The sequence below is a fragment of the Oryzias latipes genome, chromosome 5 (genome assembly GCF_053564925.1).
Source record: "Oryzias latipes strain Hd-rR chromosome 5, Olatipes_Hd-rR_3.1".
Taxonomy (NCBI): Eukaryota; Metazoa; Chordata; class Actinopteri; order Beloniformes; family Adrianichthyidae; genus Oryzias; species Oryzias latipes.
The window spans coordinates 32,690,687-32,712,524 of record NC_136241.1 but is presented as its reverse complement, the minus strand read 5'-3'; the positions used below and the strand labels follow the sequence as shown (position 1 = coordinate 32,712,524).

Here is a 21,838-nt window from a genome sequence, read left to right as displayed (position 1 = left end):
AGCTGCGTTAGGTTGCCTTCAGTTGTGCCGGTGAAATGAGGATTCTGCGGATGTTCTCGCGGTGGACGGTCTGGTGGCAGACGGCATAAATGAAGGCTGCTGCTAAAACGCAGGCTGACTGTGAAAGCAGCATGTGAACTTTGCAGGAGTTGGCTCAGGAGGGAAAAAGAAATACATGCCTGTGTTGATACATGCACAAGCTAAAATACACAAACTCACACTGGCACATTCATCCAGGGATGTGCACCTGCAAGGCAACACGGGCACGTATGTGCACACACTGCAAAAGGGCCAGGAACCCAGGGAAGGCAGCACCTGTCACTCTGCCTGTCTGCCCGTCTGTGGCCTCAGCCACCGCTCGAGGGGGAAAAGATGAAAATAGAGTACCAGAAGCAGAACGCTGTTTCGAGTCAGAATCATACACAGACAAGATCGCAGGGATGCGCTCAGACACAGATGACCAGCATCTCTGCCTCAGCTAACAGATGGACGGACGGAACAGTGGGCGAGGACGGAAACAGGCACTTGGCCCAAAAGTGTTCTCAGTCTAAGTTGGTTTGGGACATAAATGAAATAATGGCTGCTTTTTACAAAATAAAATAAAAACCACTGATGCATTCTGGTGTATTTGAGGAAGATCCATCTGTTCTGATCTCAGTTTAAGGATTTAGACACAGAGGTTTGTGCGTGTCCCACATCATTTTGCAGTTTTGGGTACTTATTTGCTTCAGAAATGTTTAATCAGGGATTGCTTCAAACTGCTGCCAGTGCTTAATGTGGACAAACCGTATTGATTTTTGTTATTAGACCACAAACAGCACTTTTTACAAATTTCTTGTTTTGGCAGAGCGACAACTGTCTGTCTGTCTGTCTGTCAGATCATTGGAAAGGGTTCAGGTGAAGTGCAGTTACACAACGGCCCTGCCAAGAATCAGAAACTCCTCCAAAAGACTCCAGATCAGGTTTTACCCATCTGAAATAAAAATGTTCAAAATATATTTGATGTAACTGTGCAATGGTTGAATTCCCTGTTCTGTGGTCATGGGATGCTTCTTTTTAATATGTATTGTGGTTTAAACAATATTTTTGCTCGTTATCTTTTTAATTCCTTCTTTTGATAAGTGATGCACTTTTTATTTAGCTGCGTGCTATTTGGTAATAATTTCCAATGACCGTATTCTTCAGTCGTAAATTTAATGAATGGTGCACTCAGCAAAGGGTACTTTTTAAAAATGTGTTGCACGTATGACAATGATGTGTGAGCGGCGCTGTTTGGACCACAGGTGCTACTGTCCCTTCCTGACACGCCCTCAAAGGCAGGGTGGCTGCGACATGGCCACCACCCTCCCCTCTGTACCTGCCACCTTGGTCAGTGCTGCACATGACAAATAGATTAAAAAAAAGTTTTTTTTTTTCAAAATAGCGATATTTCTGTTGGTTTTATCTCCATGACAACCATTTTATTCTTGGGTTGCTTGGGGTTGACAAACAGATCTATGTAATTTTTAGGACAATCTGTAAAAGCACATGTTGGGATTTCCTTGGCAACCGAGGTTTTTTGTTTACCACGGCCATATACCAATTTTTGTTAAATCCTTTCGTTCAGCTTGAGCTGGGGCGTGGGGTGCAGGGCCTCCTGCCTTTGCTGGAGCATTCAATGTGAGATTGAATCACACATTCATTCAACCCACCTGCTTATTCACTTTTGCACAAATATGGACATGGGTATTGTTTTTAACACCCCTCTCCAATAATATTGGTTATGCAAATCCTGTTTGTGTGCAGATGTTCATTTGTGCCCTGTGAGATAAGTCTGTGTATGAATATACTTAGAACCTGCGAATAAATGTGTGCAGACCATTTGTTAGTGTTTGTATTTGAGAACTAAGTCATGCAATTTACTTATGCCACTCTTCTGTAATGACTCTGTAATATGGACTGCTCCCCCACACCCCCTATCTCCCCCATCTTAACCCCCTAGCATCCCACTCTCTCTCTCTCATCATTTGTCTGTCCTTTCCAACAAAGAATGCATAGAAATATGATTATCAAAAATAAAGATTTGCCTCAAATACAAAAGGGGTTTATACAAGTATACTTCTCATATCTTGAGGAGGCCGTCACCTCCTATCTGGTTGCTCAGGTGTTGGGCAGGACAAGTTAAAAAAAATGAATTGTGGCTGGTTCAGGAGGTAATTTTTTAGGGGGAAAAGGTCTGGTAAAATGCGAAAATCTGCAAATTTCACACTTTGCCACAAAATAATAGCCAAGCTGCAGGCCATCCCATAATAATTTCAAAACTTCTGTCTGTGTGTCTGTCTGTCTATATGCACATTTCTACAGTCAGCTACAGGAGTCGGAACCTCTTTTATGCACAAACTTCATGTTTTTTCATCTCATGAAGACATTTACCATAAACTCCGGCTGGTTTAAATGAATTTTAGGAGAATAATGGTTTTTAAATAACTTGAAATTGGTCCAAAGCAGAGACCTGAGAGGCTGAGGCTGACAGCAAATTCATCTTCATTACACACTTCAGGAGGCAGACACTGGCTGGCTTTAGGGCTTTCCTTCATTCAATCGGAGTTTGATTGTACCTGTGTGAGACTGAACAATGATTAGAACTACTCAAACAGATTGAGTCAAGCCTTTGGTAAACAGTGACGCAGCCACTGTGTGGATGTGCAGCCTTGCAGCAGTAGTTGGGGGGTGGGGGGGTCACAGAAACCTCACCAGAAGAAATGCGTGGAGCTTTCCCTGAGAATTCAGATGCAACATGATAGCTTCAGTTTTCAATGAAGCCGGCAGGTAGCGGCCATCAAAGGGCCATTACTGTTATTAAGCTTTTTGCTTTCTTTATGGCCGGACCGACCTCTGGAGACGGTTTCAAAGCCCCCAGTGGGAGACATAGATTCATTTGTGTAACTGAATAAGCTGCATTCAATTACAACCTGGTGATACACAGCTTTTCCGGTGATGCCATCGCTGCTGTCTGGGAAACAGCTGATTGTGCGGTCAATGACCTGGCTGTGCCGATGACTCTTGTTTATTCATTCAGAGCAGGTGCTGGGGGCATAAAGCGGAACCTGAGATGTTGTTTGGACATGGTCCCGGTGTCCTGTCAGAGCCTTAAAAAGGGACAAACGAAGCACAGAAGAAACTGGGAGTTCGGAGGGAAAAGGAATGAAACAAATGATGCGCTTGCAGCACCGGACCAGCTGAGTAACAGCGGGGATGCTCGCACAGGAGGGTGGAATCGAATTTCACAGAGGCAAGATGGATGTGCAGAGAGCTGTGGCTTCACAGCCACTGGTTGTGCCGTCGGATAGCTCGGCAAGGTTGGTGAAAAGACAGCCAGCATGTCACATTTACCAGACACACAAAGAGGGAGGACAAGCAGGCTGCAAAGTAGGGCAAATCCAGTCTTACTGTAAAGGCCTGTGGGATGTGTGAGGATAAAAAAAGGAGCACTGATGGCAGAGAGCTGCAACCACTGAGCCTCCAAACGACGACACCCTGTAGGTTTTCTCTGAACGATTCTGCCACATTGCAGGTTTTAGATCAGAATAATATTTGCTCCTTTCTTCCTCCAATAGCAGCTTTTACTGCACTGCAGGTTGTGTGCATTCACGCAGGTCACCGGACTGACATGACAGTGGAGCCATGTCAGTGCGGCCAACTTACAGTAAAGACTTCATGCATGATTCAACCCAGAAAGGGAGCTTACAAAATACTCTTTTGTTGTTGGAAAATCCTACTTCTTGACAACGCTACACTATGATCTGACAATCAGTGAGGGACATTATATTTCCGATTCCATTTTCATGCTGCGGAAATTAACAGCTCCAGTAAACCATGATGTGGCAAAAAAAAAAAAAACAGGATCACAAAGGAATCCAGGCTAAGTACAGATTGGTTTCAATTCAGCCGTCCTCAGGATAGTTGTGTGCAAATGCTCCCCGTAGATCAGTCGTGCAGGCGTTTCTTCTAAAATGCTGCACCATCTGTTCATGCTGGAAATTGTCATAATGGAGTAATTGATGTCAGGTGGTTTGGGTTAATGATAAAAAAAAAAGAGGAAGAAACTCCGTGAACAGCTGCATTCATTTGTCCACATTTCCACAAATTAATGCTGATGAAATGAATACTGTGAAAGTGAAAATTGCTGACATTTTACAGCAGGTTGGAGTGACACCATGGCAGGAAACTAAAAAAAGGGTTTTAAAACGTCCAATGAGAATATGCAGACTAATTAAATGACACAAATAATGATGCAATTTTAAAGCATGATGTAATTACAATTGAAATCATGGAGACTTGTTACCATGATTTGATTCATAAGCATCATCACTAAATGCTGAGATTGTTAGTAGAATTGGGATAAGTGAACAGAGGTTTTCTTCAATTTAAAAGAAAAACTACTAAATCCTTGAAGAAAAGCAGGCAGATATTTCATTACATGTTTTCTTTACCTGTAAAACACTAATTAAACTGCGTAAAAATCTATTTGATATTTGTTATGCATCCTGAGGCTAACGTAAAAATAATTTAAAAAAAGTAATAATGAACACATTTGAAAGCACCTTTAATGGTTGTTAATTCACAAGCACTTAATTTTAATATGGCGAGACACAGAAATGAAAATAGACTTAAAATGATTGCCTTGGTTGTTTCTCTAAGGAGGAAATCTGGAAGAGGCAAAAGTTTGTGTGCAAAGTTTATGCAGAAACAGAAATAAATAAAAAAAATGTAATCAAAGTAAATTTACTACAAAAAAATATCAATATGTTGCAGCTTCAGGGAAAACAATTAAGTCTTAAGACCAAAACACAACCAAAGTACTAAACTGAACTAAGTAAAAAACGTTTCACTTTGTGTCATAAACCAATTACCCGACTTACTCCAACCACTGCAATTTAGAACAAAGACAAAAACATGTAGTTGGTGATCAAAGCCGCGACCGGCGTTGTGTGGTTCGCAGGTGAAACCCTCGCCACCACCACAGCTCAGCCTGTGTGACCCACCCACACAATATTCCAGATAGAAAATGTGCGACCAACAGAGACATGTCACTTTTGTGAGCTCGCCACCCTAACGCCGTTCAAAATCTACAAACTAAGAAATCGACAATTTTACCCAGACAGCTTCCCAATGATGCTCAGGGGATTAGGATTAGATAGGCGTTAGAATGAAAACCCTAGAAGTAGTTCACATTTTCAGAAGGCACCAAAGGTGGGTATATTGGACAATTCAAGATGGCGGCCTTTTCCCAAAGTCAAAGGTCAACAAACCTTTAGTTGCGGTTGTAGACTAAAACTAGTGAAGATCGCGCTAACAGTTTTCCCCCTATTTGGAGCCCCATACTTTGCCTGTGGCCATCCCATAATCATTTTTAAACCTTCTTTTGCCCATCCCCAACATGTGTGATTTGGTTTCTTTAGCAAACTTCCAAATGTTTTTACTGAACCCCATAAGTAAGTAATACTTGCTTCAAATAGTTGAAAGTCCTCATATAAGACTTTTTACGGGGTAACTCTGTTTCAGAGGGACAATAATATAACAACAAAAGTTAAAATGGGTATTATATCGAGTGTGGGCGGCCGTGGTGCAGGGGTAGGGCGGTTGACCGATGATCGTAAGATTACAGGTTCGATTCCCGCCTTGCACACCCATGAGTCGATGCGTCCAAGACACTGAACCCCACCTTGCCTCATGGTGGGAGGTTGGTGCCAGTGTTCGGCAGCGGAGCCGCCACCAGTGTGTGAATGTGTGTGTGACTGGGTGAATGGGTCTGTGACTGCAAAGTGCTTTGGGCCTTGTAGGTAGAAAAGCACTATTAAGTATACGCCATATATTAAGGAGCAAACTGAATCTAAAAATGATTCAGAATTGAGAAAATGGTGAGAGATTTACCAACTGAATTTATTTTCGGGTTTGAAACGTCGTTTTTCTTCCTATCTGATAACGGCTGACACAAACTCTGCACACTGGCTGCTCCTGTGGTGTTGGGTGACCTTCTGATGTGATAAGTATCATCTTGTGTCATACGATACTCATGAAAATGGTGCTCCATCTGAACACCTGCTTGCAGAGTTCTGCGTGCCGCTGAACAGCTGAAACGGGCTAAACTCATGATGCAGAATCCGGATCAGCATTTCTCTGTCATGTTTGTATAATTTACAGATCAGAAATCACTTCACGTCTCCACTTCAGAGTCCCCGTCATTTCCACGCTACAATTTCCAAGAATGGGAGCTTCCACCTCCACGGTTCAAGATGAGAATGGAAATTAGGCGTATGCTCAGTGGAGCTTCGACTGCGTGTCTTATGATTTATGAATGAGGGGCCCCTGAATATGCATGGATTCATAAATCTGCACATGTGCCTTTGTGCTCATCCAGAACGTTACTGAAAAGCACATTACGTCATGAAATTTCAATAAATGTGTTTCATTAACTTTTTGTTAGAGCAATGCAGAAAAAAAAGAGCAAAGATTTATTTTATTTTAGCAGAAACATTTTTGAAAAATTCACGTTTTTCTTTTTTCTTTTTTAAGAAAATGTGTAAACTGTTTCCAAGGACGTGTCTGCACGCAATCTCTCCTTGTCCTGATCATGAAATGTTACATTTTCTAAAAAACACTGTAAGCAGACAGACAAGTTAATGAAACTACTCAGATCTGAACTGAGGTTGGCGTTGTCTATATTTCCAAGCATTTAAAGCTGTTTTATGTCACTGATCCTCACCAAGGTTCTCGGGCTTTTATTTTGGAGGGTATTAATATAGGCATAGCACTGAATGGGTTTGTTTTTATGCAGACTATTTTATTAGAGAACCACAGAATCTCATCAAATTTCATTTCAATGTTCGTTAAAAGCTGAATTTTATGGAAACTGGCAACCCGGTCATAACCTGATGTTTTTCAGCAAACATATGCATCTCTGCTCTGAAAATATTTTTTCACGCGCAAACTGTCAGATCAAAGCCTAATACAATAAGACGCTGCTTTGTGGAGGTTCAAAGCCGGTGCTGCATTCATTTCTGCAATCCTTCAGATGTAACCAGCAGGATTTCCGGTTTGGGGGTTGAAAAGCTCTCGGCTTTTCTCAAGAAACCTGAGAAAAATCCCACCTGAGGCTTTGGGGCCATGCTTAAATAGTTCACAGACTACAGTATGCATGATCGGCAAATGGAAAAATCCAGTTGCTTCTTGAAATTCTTTACCTTAAAGTGCCCTTCTTAACATTTTAAGACAGTTTGACCATCAGTAACACCTTGTGTGCTTGGAAACACCTTTGAAGAGTCACAGTTAAAGGCCTCGACGAGAAACTTGGTCATCTCTGACTCACAGCTGTTAGATCACTGTCGTCCTCTTCCGTCCGTCCTCCCTAATTGTGACTGTGTGTCACTTTAACCCGATGTGACGAACTTTCCTCCGCCCTCTCCGCCTCCGAGTAGTGCCGAAAAAACTCTCTTCACTCCACGTGTCATTCCCTGCCGCTCTCATCGTATCTTCCTCCTCCTCCTTCTCTGCTGTGTGGCAGCTGAAAGCTCTTTAAAAACGCCCGGGGGCTTAACCACTTTGACGTTATTACATGAGCCTGACTCACTCAAAGCCATCCCAGGCTAATTGGGAAGCTCACATCTTCCCAATTACCTCCTCAGGAGGAGGAAAGTCCGCTGTCATCGTAGCACACCTGAATAACTTTTGCACAGGTTTTGAACAGATGTATATGTGAAAATGTGCATTTCCATTAGAACTTTTGTCATTGACGCCACAATAATCTATCATTACACGGTTACATCCATCACATAAAATAAATAAACAGTTAAATATTATGCTCAAGCTTCAGTTGAAAGTAAACATTTTCAAGTCCCACTCCCATCATCTTTTGATAGATTTTCAAAGCCTTCTTCGGGAATCTGTTGGTTATAATCATGTTATTTTCTAGAACATAGTTTCTGCAGGGCTGTACTGTTTGTATGGAGCAATCCCACCACCCCTTCCCCTCACCATCACTGAGAGTTCAGACTAGGGAGTTTCTACATCACTAAAAAGCTCTTTTTTGAAATGCATTTTATTTGTCTTCACCTGATTCACCACCATTTAACCAAAGTAATACTCAGAAATGTAATTTTGTCCTCACTTTTCTTTAAATATGTCCTCCATCATCAGAAAAATGCTACAAAAAGATGTTAAACACACAAAAAACACAGTTTTCAGTGGGTCTTTAAGCACTAGAATAAAAATTACTTCAATAAAGTTGACTTTTAAACAGGATCCAACACCCTGAACCTTTCAATGTTTCTTCTAAAAAAGTTGTTATCTGTTTAATTAAGAAGATAACTTTTTTCATTTTGTTTTAAATTGATCACTAATTTTAACCTTTGAAATTCTCTAAATTAGGAGGGAGGCGACCTGTTCAGGGTGTACCCTGCGTTTGCCCAGCTGGATTAGCTTGGTTGGCTCCAGCATGGGGATTAACGGGTTTTAAGGGTGAATGGATGATTGGATACATTAATACATTTTGCTGTGTGATTAAAGCTTTAATAAAACTTGAATCCAATTAGCAGAAGGCAACTACTCCACTAGCTGTTTTTTTTGGCTGCATGTAACATGCGCATTCTCTTTAAAGCAAACAAAATACACTTTCTGCCTCAACACATGAAAAATACACAGCGATATTTACTTAAACCAGTGTTTTTCAATTTTTTTTTTCATGCGTTGTTTTCCATAGATAAATATTCAAACGAAAAAGAAAAAAGAAACTGTAGTCTGTTATTCTATTAATATAGTCCTTTTTATCAAAGTGAATAGGAATAAAAAAACCAGACAAAATTATTTTATTGTTTGTGATATTTCTACCTACTATGTGAAACCTGGGTCTGTTTGGATGATCTCTTGGCAATCCTTTTTTTAAACCAATTAGGTGAAATTGAATAATTTCCAAAACACACCTGACAATCTTTCACAGAATCACGGCATACTACTGTACCGCTGCACTTTGGTTGAAACTGCTTTAACACATTCAAATATTTCACTGTAATCAATTACAGATCAGTCTCAAATGTGTTTTTTGGCTGCGTCCCTGGCAGGTCTGTTATCTCTTTCCATTCTTTCTGTGTTTCTTAACGGTAAATGGTGTATACTTATGTACAGTGCTTTTCTACCTTCCTCAAGGCCCAAAGCGCTTTACAGTCACAGACCCATTCACACATTCACACAAACTGATGGAGGCTCCCCTGCCGAACACTCGCGCCAAGCTTCCACCAGAGTCAAGATGGGGTTCAGCGTCTTGCCCAAGGACACTTTGACACATTGGCGGGCAAGGTGGGAATCGAACCTACAATATATAATCAGAGGTTGACCGCCCCACCGCTGCAACACGGCCGTTTGTGACTAAATAGACTCAACAGCGACTGAATCTCCTCCTCAAGTTTGACATCTGCAGAGTTCTCCAAACCAATGACTCACTCCTGTTTTCCAGACTCTCACATTTAATACAACTGTGTGGGCGTCCTCAGAATGTGATGGGACCACTTTGTGGGACGAGTGCACAGTGTGTGTCTGATGGTGGTAAATACTAAAAGGTCCAATGCCATCATCTGAATGAAAAAAAAGCAGACTATTCTTTGGGACTTTGGAAGAACTGAATGGCTGGGGTTCTCCATCCATCCATCCATCCATCCATCCATCCATCCATCCATCCATCCATCCATCCATCCTAAGAAAAAAGATCCATCCTAAGAATCCGCTGAATCCTCTTCAGGGTCATGGGGTTGCTGAAGCCACCCAGCTGTTTTTGTGTGAAGGAGGGTTACTCCCTGAACATACACAAGCATGTTTTTGGACTGCCCAGAGGAATCCCACACATGCATGAGGAGAACATGCAAACTCAGTGAAAATGACCCAAAAAACAACAATTTTTTAAAATTTCATAGTCAAAATGGACAGATAAACCTCATAGGATATGATTCTGCCTCCAAAAAATAACTTCATTTGTGTAAAATAAGTAAACTTTTACAAATTTTTATTGAAACATTTCAGTCTTCCTGTTCTTCATATCTGAGAAATTGGCCAACCTTTCCAACCAATTGACCCATTTCTGATTCAGCGCAGCATTAATAATTTATACTATTTTTCTGCCAGAGCTTCATCTTCTTAACAAGCGGTTTCACCAACTTTCCTGAACGAAAGCAAAACCTGTGACCTGCTGATGAAGTGTCCTATAAGGAGTAGTTTGAGCGGGACAATCCAGACGAACAACCGAAACAACTATAGAAGCTGTGCCACAATACATTTTGGATTGTCATGTTATGGGTAGGACCTGGCAAAGTTACAAGCAACTGAAACAGCTGATCAATAGTAAACTTCAGTGCAGTGTGGAGTGATGCACCAAAAGAGAACTGTGACTCAAAAGGAAACCAAACCAAGAGTCCAAATTCTTACAGAATAAAACACAAGTGAACATCTAACACTCTCAGTGGAGATATGAGCACCAATGTTGGAAGGGATCCTTCATGTCGGACGGATTTCTGATAATGACGGCCATTATCCCGCTTACACCATGGTCACTTACAAAAAAAATAATATTCAATCAGTTTTAAGAACTTTATCCTTGTTATTTTTTGGGTTTTGATCGTTTTTTTCACAAAAAGTGGATTGTTTATTATGTGGTGCTGCGCGTTGTCACAATTACATGACAATGCGCCACTTAGCTTGCCGGCTGAGCCGGCGGCGAATTTGACTGGAGCGGCAAAGGAAAGCGATATATATGCTGATCGTCACGGTGGGTTTCATAAAGCATCAGTTCAGAGAGAAAGTTCATAATAGTAATAATAATAATAAACTTTATTTGAACATAGTAAAGATAACTTAATTGCAGCCTTAATTTTCTATATTAGAATTATAGCTTTACAACTTTTTCATCGTGGATCTTGAGTTTCCAACAAGATTTATTAGTATTTTACAACCTCTTTGAATGTTCACTGGTTTCCTAAATCTTCTGCTTGCGTGTCTTACACCCGTCAGCATCCAGGATGGTCTGTCTGGACTAAACCGTCCTTGAATCACCAGAGTTTAGTTCCAGATAATAAAGAATCTTTTTTGTTGTGGAGATCATTAGGAGGAACTTTTGGACGCAGCCGAAAAAGAACTCACTAAATTTTAGAGTTGGTTTAATCTGAACATGTTGATATTACGTTTAAATAAAACTTCATACTAAAGTATGCCTTGTTTGGAATCGAACAACCGAATAAGACATGCGGAGAACAAATACTAGAACTTTAACTTAGCTTTATTAAAGTATTAATTTTGTTTTATTGTATTATGCCATTACTAATACACCTATTCTTTCATTTCAAATTGTTTTAATTAAACATTTTTATTTGGAGTTTTATTTTTATTTTTTTGAACATATTTATTTGTCCTGTGTCTTATTAAACACTCAATAATAAAAAAAGTGTATTACTATAATGTTCTATAATCAAGAAAAAGTATCGGTATTGATATCTGTGACACTGGTCCTATAATTACTATACTTTGGATCGTATCGATACCCAAATTCCCATTAGGGGAGTGCCAACTGTGTGTGATTGTCCTGTGTTTTCGGTTTTAAATGATTTTCACAATCACTCTTTTATTTGCTTTTATGTAAAGCGCTTTGTGTTTTCAACCTGAATAAAATGAAATAAAATGTTTGAAAAATTGTCAAGCCATAAAATAATTCTTACAGTTATAAAGGTTGACATTATAAATGAATCTAAAGGACTCAACAAGATTCATTGACATGATTTTTTTTTACCACAAGACTTTTTTCAGTGTTTATTTCTTGTAATTCTGTTTAAAAAACTCTGTTTTTCTATACATCTAAGTTTACATCTGAATTTAAAAGAAATAACTTAAATTTTATCCAGAGCCCTTTTTGAGCTTTGAGTATGGCGAGTCACTGTTTATAATGTTTATTTTTTATTTTATCAGTTCAAAATAAACAAATAGAAAATATAGACAATTGTTTTCAAGTGTCAACTTAGGTCATCAGTGTGAGATCACTGAAGTCAGTTTCTAGGGTTAGAACTATTTTGTTATAGAGAGAGAATGTGACCAGCTTACTGCCTGTGCTGATCTACAGTTAAAATGCAACTGAGTGGGTAAAAGAAAAGTAAAAAAAATTGGATACTTTTAAAAAAGAATACAAAAACATTGAAAGAGAAAAGTCACGGCGAGGTGAATTTAAAGCTCCATCGTTTATCATTGCTATCCTCTTTTCAACCTTAACCTCATTCACCGCATTCATGCACACATTTATTCTTAATGTGGCCTAAAAAGCCTTACAACTTCAGAGAACAAATGCACTGAAATGTTGTACTGGAGTGCAGCCTGTGTGATCAAAGTTTAAAAGATTTTCATCAGTGGCGGAAACATTTAAGGGGAGGGGCTCCGCTTTGAGAGGAGGAGGTGTGACTCGACTTTGGAGCTAACCCCGCCTCCTGCCTGCGGTGCGTTTGTGCCGTTTCCACTCTTCCGTGCAGAACTGGACTCCTTTCTCCGAGCAACATGACTTAATGAGCTCCTGTTAAAAGAAACATCTGTGGATGTTTTCAGCTATTTTATCTGTTTTCTTCAACATTTGTGTCTCCTTTTGCAGAGATGAGCAACAGCCTTCTCCTGCCGTCTGCTCCAGGCTTTAGGCCGCCTTTATTTATTTATTTATATTTTCCCGTCCAGATGGGATCCTTAACAAGCACACACACGCACACACAGACAGCTAAAACCCCAGATGTGCTTTTCTGCTCTTTTGCAACAGACCTCTGGAGGTCATGGTCAACTGTAGCTCAGAGAACAAACAAACAAAAAATGACATGCTTACTCCCTCGCAGCCTTGGTTTGTGTTCCCATTCACTTCCATTCATCCAACACTTTGTTCCAGACTTAGAGCCGACAGCAGGTGATGTTAAACCCTGGACCTTACAGAGTCACACGGCCGGATCTGGAGAGAGCGCGCCGTGATCACGAAATCGACTGCTTTAGCCGACTGGTTAGTTACATCAGAGGAGGTAAAATAGGACATAGATAGAACAGAAAACAGCAGAAATGTGGATGGTAAGAAATTCGCTTGTAAAATGGAAAATAAAAAGGCAGCAAATTTGAGCTAGAAAACTGGCAGCATCCTGGCATTCCTGAGCATCTCCGAGTGAAAGGATGAGTAAGAGGTGAGTTTTCAGAGGGGTGCTGCAGACAAAGAGCGTTTTAATGAAGCTCTTCACATGGCTTGACACGTTGACATCCTGAACTGATGTGTTGATGATGCCAGAGCTTTAGCAGTTGGCATTGCCTTAATCCCATCTCCCCCCATCCTTCCCTGCTTCGGTTTACAATTTAATTGCATTAGCGTTATTGCAGAAAGTGAGCCCCGGACAGAAGCCGAAGCACGCGGCCACGCAGTCTCCTTTTGCAAATATGCTAGTTGATTCTATTTGTCAAAGAGCTTCTCAATATCTAGAGTTAACGCCATTCAAACTAGCGCAAAGTGATGAAATGTGTTATCTGTGCTCTGTCTGATGAGCTTCTTTATTTACAAAACTCAGCAGAAATGACATGTTGATGCTGCTAAAGTTAGCATTGCGTGGCAACTGTGGGGTTTAATTTAAACCCATTATTCCCTCTGGTAGATGAATAGTGCGCAGCACCTTAAGAGATTTCTACAGGTCAGGAAAGCAGTAACATGTTAGACTACTTTGTGTCATCTCATTTTGGCTTAATGCTGTTTCTTTTCTTTTTTCTTTTTTTTTTTACAGTTGTCTTGATGTTGAAAGGACCATTACTACAAGAAATGAGGAACCTATGAATAGAATACATTTTTATTTTTGCATTAAGTAAAATGAAAACAGCTTTTTGGAGTAAAAACACAACGTTTTTGTCAAAAATGGTTGTCATAGTCGCTTATTTGTGATATTTGTGAGGCTCCACCAGCCAAGAACAGGTTCACCAAGCCAACCAATATATTAGCCATTCATAAGACACACGCCAAAAATAAGGTTGATAGTTGCTAGAGTCGGGATAAAACACCTTTAAAAAAGGAATTTATATTGATATGATTTACATATTAATGCTTATATGGATCTGTGCTACTGTGATCAGTTATTATGGTTCCTCGCCAATAGAAGTGCCTCCCAGAGAACCTCAGGGGTGCAAAGTCTGTTCATGTTTTCAAAGGAATCTACCTTTTTAACTTGGCTTTCAGCTGAAATTTAGAAATGTTTGAAATATCTGATCTTCTCATACTTTATTTTAATGTAAAGTTTATAGTCAGTTGTTTTTTGTGACTAATTAGATCTAGTTTTTGGTGATTTTTACCCGTCCATTGTTTGTTTCTATATTAATATTTGTTTCCTAACATATGCTTTTACATTGATGCATTTTACTTTTTTAAAATGTGTTTTAAGTCCAGTGTTTTCCTCAGGGGATCTTTTTCATTCTGTAAAGCACTTTGTGTCATTTCAGGATGAAAAGGGATTTATTTAAATCAAAATTTGATTTGATTTGATTGTCTCCCATGCAGTATTGGACAGATGTGTCAGCAGACATAAAAACATACGACACATGTTGAGCAGATCGATGAACATGCTTAGACAGAGCGATTCAGCAAAGTTTCTGTTAGAAGCTTCAATATGTGGACAGGGATTTGATCTAACAGATTAACTTGAGCAAAATGACAAAATAATAAACTGAAGGCAGGAGGATCTGTGTACGGATCAGGGATGTCCTAATCCCTGACACTTGAATACATCCCATTAGAATAAGAATTGATTATAATCAGTTGTTGCATCCCAATCAGATATTAACTGGATTCTGATTGTCATCATAATCAGCGATCTTCTAAAAGTCTGCATATTGTGAGCGGATCATGACTTTTTACTGCTGTAAAGCACAGCAGAACGTGGCTCTAGCTTGAGCAGGGAACCACAAAACAATTCGCTAAAGTTAGCGTGATATTCAAAAATACAGACTTCTTGGCTCAAGAACTCTTAATAAAAAGTCACACAGTCATCAAACTTTCTCACTTAACTAATCATAAGCCATTTTAACTAGTTAACAAGTAACTACTGTTTCTAGTTAATAGTTGCACTAGTTTTACTTGATTGTCGAAGCTAATTCACAGAAGTGCTCTGTTTAGGTGTTAAAAGATAAAAATAGTGTTAATAAAATAAAAATATGGGAAAACCTGGATCTGTTTATTTTGCATGTGTTCATTATTTAACACTTGAAATAAACCAATAAATAAAATCAAAATAAAAACAAACTCCAAAGCCAATCAAGAGTTGATTGACAACTGAAATCACATGGAAATACACACATAAAAAGGACTGAAATGACCATGACGATCTAACCAAACAAAACCACATCCGTTTTAATTAAATGTACCATACATCAAAGAACACAGGGCAAAGAGAGAATATAAATTGGCTTATAAATATAAAAATGACATTGTGTCAATAATATTAACCAGTTTAAAGGCAAGAAGTGTCCGTGTTTTTGCCTCCTTTGGTTTGCTGCTGATGCATATTTGGGGAGATTTGTGGTGTTTTCCTCGCATCCAGAGCACAGCCTGCTGCTGCAACGGTGGGAGGTCCATTTGACTGGTGCTTCAGCCCAACTGAATCAATCTGGATAAACAGGATCAACCGCACTGGAAGGCATTCGCAGAAAGACAGAGAATTCACTTCTGCGTACGATTACTTGTGATGTCGGTTTTCGGGAAACCTGTGCAGTTAGCCCTGCTGAATGGACAGAGCTTCTGAAATGTGCAACTTTGCAGATGAAGCATAAGTTAACCCTTAAAACTTGAGCAGAGCCTGATGTGTCTGCACCTTCATTTACAATGTAAAAACATGATTTATTTGATCAAAAAGTCCTATTTTCAGGTAAAATTCATACATTTCCTTCCTACTCTAAACTTGAAATGGAGTTTTTTCAATTTTAAAGAAAGCCAACCTTCAATTATGCCATCCTGATCATATTATCCAGGATTATACCCACATAAACTTTTGATCCCACCACTTAAAGGGACTTATTCCTATTATCACACAAGTGTTGCCACCTTTTAGCAAGTCATCTGAATATCACCCATCCTTACCACTCATTACAGTCGTTTTCTCTATGCTTTCGAGGCATTTGAAACCGATTTAAAGGGTTTGAGGGGATGAACCTGTGAAAGCTGTTTTCTGCAGAGCTCACTCAGAGCAAAAAGACCCAACACCCTGGTTGAACAGTCCTGCAACAACACTGAAAATGTAAAAATGCTATTAATTGATCCACGCGTTGTCTTCCTCAAGGTCGTTTGTTGCTGTGAGGCAATGCTGCAGTGAACTACATCGAATGCATTTAGGAACTGGAACTCAGAACAGGACTGGGAACATGTAGAAAAACATTTACAACATTCTTTTCTTCCTTTTTCCTTAAAACAAAAGGCTGCAAAAATTGTATCTCGAGCTTGCAAACCTATGGCACATGCTTCAAAACGATGAATAATGCAGCTCATGGCCATTTTAGTGTTGACATTTACAATTCTGAACATTTTAACTGGAGAAGTGAGTCTTATCTTGGAAAATGAAGAAAAAAAAGCAAAATTACTGTCAATTTAAGCTTTTCTAAGATAACTTTGACCCTGATGACTAAAGATTTACTCAAATATCTTAAGATATGTTTCTTCATTTTCAGCAAATGGGTTCTCTCTGGTCAAAAAAGGATGTATTTCTGTGTCTTTGTACGAACCCACGTTCATTTAGGACCAAATCCAAGCTAAAATTGGCTCATCTCAGTGCAAAAGTTTTTGCGGATGTGCCTCGATTCCTTTCATTCATGACGTCTATTTACCACTTTATTGAAGCCAGCCTTTTTAATGAGATGTTAAATAAATATTACCGCTAAAAGAGAGAGAGAGAAAAAAAACAAGTTAGGGATTGGGAGAAGTTCTGGTAAAGATGTAAGAACACAATGTTTTTTTTTTTAACAAAGCCAATCTGGCCTAATAAACACAGAAAAGCAATTATGTTTTAACAATGATTAAATTATTAAAGCGTGCAGTACAGCAGGGTGCTAAGCCAAAGGGTTTGTGTTGTGTCATGAATAAAAAGCTACATATTTGGTTTGAACTCAGCGTTTTCTCAGAAGAGGCTGTAAGTAACAAGGTCTTACAATAGAACGGAAAAGTGATGTCAGCCATGTGTGGAGAATGTGACCTGCACGCAGGACAGAGGCTACAATAACACTTCCTAAACAATATTATGATCATTTCCAAGATTTTTGGAAAAAAATTGTCAGGGGGAAATGATTAAGACAAATTTCTAGAACTCCGTAGAAGATGTGCAGCGTTTATTATGTGGTGGGAGGAGTTTATTAATCCAAGACTGGAAATCTGAAAATGAGTTTAACCAATCAGAGCGGTTTCAGAATGTGATTCATTGTGTTTTATACAGCGGGACAGTGAATACAGTGAATATATATATATATATATATATGGCTGGCTTGTTCATCTGCTCATAGCCAGCACTAGACTTCTATCCTCTTAATAATCCCTATCAAAATGAGCAGCTTATATCTGCCTGAAGTTCACTCTAATAATCTTGTCAAATGGATTCAGAGAACACAGATCCTGTAGACAGACACGAGGCTCAGGACAGATGACCAGATGGCGTTGCAGATTTAACGCGGAAACAAAGAGCAGTCATTGGAAATAAAGTAGGAAACAGAAGCGTATATGCAATGCGCTGTGTGATAGAAAGAGAAAAAAAGGGAGGCTTTAAAAAGGGACATGGAGGAAATGAGATGTTATGAAAAGAAACCCACTTTGGGCAGAGGGTGGAATGACACGCTGTGGCTCCTGCCGCCACGCTCTTTCAGATGGTGAGTTGTAGTGCTTTTCTTTTACAACTGCTTGGTAATACATGCAGCAAAAAGTCAGCTCCCTGCTGAATAATGCATCTGAAAGGGTGAGGCGGAGGGTGAGTGAGGCAACAAGACAACAACAGCTGCCCATTATGTGTTCAAATGAGGTGGAGGGGACGACAAATGCATGAGCTTAAAACAGGATAAAGGAAGATAGTAACGCAAAGTGTACTGCGATGGATCCAACGGGCGTGTGCTCATCGAAACATCGAGCTTATGTATGTGAAGCTATAAGAAAAAATGGTTGTTTTTTCCCAAAAATCTTGTTTCCAGGTGAAAAGAATTAACATTTTTGTTAACCGACTAATGAAAACTCGTAATCTAAATATTTGATATTGGCAAGAATCTACACAACCTGTATCATGACACAATTCAAAAAACTGTAACAGACATCACAATTTTTTAAGAGTATGACTTTGCAGCTGGAGAGGCTACCATGCAGGAATCCAGGGTTCGATTCCTGGAGGGGAATGAGCAATGGTACTGGGGGCACTTACCACATCAAGGCGAGCAATTAACATCAATCAGTGAGGGTCCTTAGGCAAGACCCTTAACGCTACCGCCTCCCGAGCGCAGTTCGGCTGCAGCTCACCGCTCCCCCAGGGGATGGGTCAAATGCGGAGAAGAATGTCCCCATTGTGGGATCAATAAAGTATCAATTATTACTAATTATTATTAATTATTAAAACTTGGAATATTAACACACCCTTCATCCATTTCCTAATCCACTTCATCCCTATCCCAGCTACAGTTGGGCAAAGTTGGGATAAACTATGGACAGGTCTAACACATCTTCCAAATAAACAAAATTGTGTAAAATACTTATCAGAACATAAAGCCCTGCAACTGTATCTTACACACAAGTTGCTTTAACTCAAGCAAATACCCAGAGCTGTTCTTTGACAAACTGAAGTATTTTATTTGACATCTTAATGTCTGGTTTCCACAACAAAGGTTTAAATGTACTTTAACCAAAAAGGTTTGTCAAGTATTATATAGGAAAAAAAAAAGAGTAAATATGCTTGATGAGGTAGCCAATGGCAACTGGATTAAACAGCCAAACAAACAATGAAAAATCTCTAGGAATCTGCCTTTTAGCAGGATAGTTTGTAAACAGAGAGCTCTCAGGAATGGGGAGGGAAAGTGGCCAACTGTCCCGCCCACAACTCAGAGGTGAATTTCTACTGAACTACTGTTGCTTTGCAGAAACTCTGTCCTAGAAATCGACCGTTTTTAAAATTTTGCCTAAAAACAGCATAATCATAATCAAAAGACCACTTGGAACGCTTTTCCAATAAATCAAAAGATGATCCGAGTGGGTCGTTAATTTAAAATTATTTCAGTAGCATTTGAAATCCGTACCACTGTTGCCATACAACAGTGCAATCTTTCAAAAAAGTATTTTTTTCCTATTAATTTCATAATAAATATAAAAAGATTTTTAGTTTATTCTAATGTCATCTTAGGTCAAGCACAGCCTTATCCGTGCCGTGCAGCGTTAAAGAGAACCGGCTTATTTAGCTCCGACGTGTCCCTTCACAGATTCCAGCATAATATCCAGATTGAGATAGTGCACAAGAGGCTGGAGCAACTATTTATGTCACATTAATTAGGTTATTACATCACTTGAGTTTAGCAGATGCTTTTTTTTTTTGAAGCAGCAGCAAGTGAGGAACGTTTTAGACACAGCAGGAGCTTCAGTGATGCTGTTCTGTGGACCTAGAGGTCCCGTTTCCAGTGAGAGAAAAGCAACTGCTTCACTTACTAGGATTAATTTGTGCTAATGATGAAAATCACCAATGGCTGGCATATATTACTATAGAACCCAGATGTTAATGGTGGGGTCCTGTGATGGACCGCACCTTTCCTTTGCCCCGCAGAAGCTGGGGGTGGCTTGGCCTGCTAAGCAGGATGACACTTATGCAGAAAATAAATGGATCGCTGGTAATAATAGGCTCATTTTGTCAGAGTAACACCCTCCAAATGAGATATTTTTAATAACAGAGGCAGAGAAAGGAACAGAAAAGAATTTAATTGTGTCTTATGCTAAGTCATGTTCCAGGGAAGAGCAGATAAAAGCCTGTCTGAACTGTTAAATGTATTCCTATTTTTGTCCTTATCCCTTGTCTGTGTGTTTGTGTGTGGGTGTTGTAAAATTGGTGCTTGTTCATGATGTCACTGCCTCTCAAGCTAAATTTGTGCAGAAAATATAGATTTTGGTGGACAAGTTGCATATATTAAAGGGCCTATATCATGCTTGTCTTAGGCCTTTCAGAGTAAACTATATCCATATATGATAATATGTTACATTTTGCACACTAGAGAAAGATTTTTTAAATAAAATTTTTGCTATTTTCGTAGCTCATTTTCCTACCTGGAAGTAAGACAACTCGATCTCTGAGGAGATTGATCTCTAGGACCAACCTAGCTTGGTCCAACCTAGGGTTGGTCCGAGACCAACCTGTGTCTCCCCCACGAAAACAAACAACATTGAAACTTTTGCCAAGTTGGATGTGGATATTGTTCATATTTAAAAAAAGCTCAGTGGAGAAAGTGGGTGTGTGTTTGCCCTGGGGTGGTGCTGGGAGCACGGATTTTTCCTGGAAGGGGCTGTTCCTCACTTTGTGATGAACCAAAAGGAAAATACTGGATGGGGAATTTCCGCTACAAATTCTAAATGGAAAAATAAAAAAAGCCAAAACTGAAAGGTTTTCTGAAGTGCTTGATGCACCAAATTTTTTTATTTCATAAAGTAGATGCTGTTTATCCTCATCTAAAAAAAATGGGTAACACTTTATATTAAGATTCCTTAACAAGCTTTGTTAACACATTAACAAGCATTATAAATGAATTTATAAGGTGTTAGTAAGACATTTATTAGTACAATAAGTCTAATAAGGTTTATTAAATTACTTAGTTAACACATTTACAAGCATTATTATTAGGATGTTTTCAAGATGCTAATGATACATTTACTGATATTATAGGTGCCTAAGAAATGTGTCAGTGTTAATAAGCTTAATAAGATTTATTAATAACCTCTGTTAACAAATTAAGAAGTATTATTATTGTTTGGGGTTCTAGTAAGATATTTATTAGCATTATAGACGCCTGACACAAGCCTAAGTGTTCATAAGCTTAATAAGTTTTATTAACTAACTTAACAAATTAATAGGCTTTATTAATGTGTCAGATGCTAGTAAGATATTTATTAGCATTATAGATGTCTTGCAAATACCTGAAAGTGTTAATAAGATTTATTAACATCTAAAGTCAGACCATTGTCTTCTAAATCCATATTACTAAACTGCTTATAAGCTTTACAAATGTATTAATTAACTTTGTTAATAGTTTATTAATTGTTTTGCAGCACCTCATCTAAAGTGTGGACGTATTTTACCACAAACAACCACAAAGCATAAAGATTGTAAAAAGAACTTTATGACATTAAAACAGACTAAACATACACAAATCGTTCTGTAAAAGATATATAAAAACACTTTCAGGTATTTGCAAGGCATCTATAATGCCGGGGGCGGCCGTGGTGCAGCGGTAGGGCGGTCGTCCCATGATCGTAAGGTTGCAGGTTCGATTCCCGCCTTGCACGCCCATGAGTCGAAGTGTCCTTGGGCAAGACACTGAACCCCACCTTGCCTCTGGTGGTAGGCGGGCGCCTGTGCTTGGCATCGGAGCAACCACCAGTGTGTGACTGTGTGTGTGCATGAGTGAATGGGTCTGTGACTGTAAAGCGCTTTGTCCTTGTAGGAAGAAAGGCGCTATATAAGTATACGCCATTACCATAATGCTAATAAATATCTTACTAGCATCTGACACATTAATAAAGCCTATTCATTTGTTAAGTTAGTCAATAAAACGTATTAAGCTTATGAAC

At 39.2% G+C, this 21,838-nt stretch overlaps 1 protein-coding gene across 7 annotated transcripts in view; it reads right to left on the bottom strand.

The window, feature by feature from the left end:
* dlgap4b (discs, large (Drosophila) homolog-associated protein 4b) overlaps positions 1-21,838 on the bottom strand; it is a 151,792-nt gene that overhangs the window by 84,292 nt on the left and 45,662 nt on the right. The window lies entirely within an intron of this gene.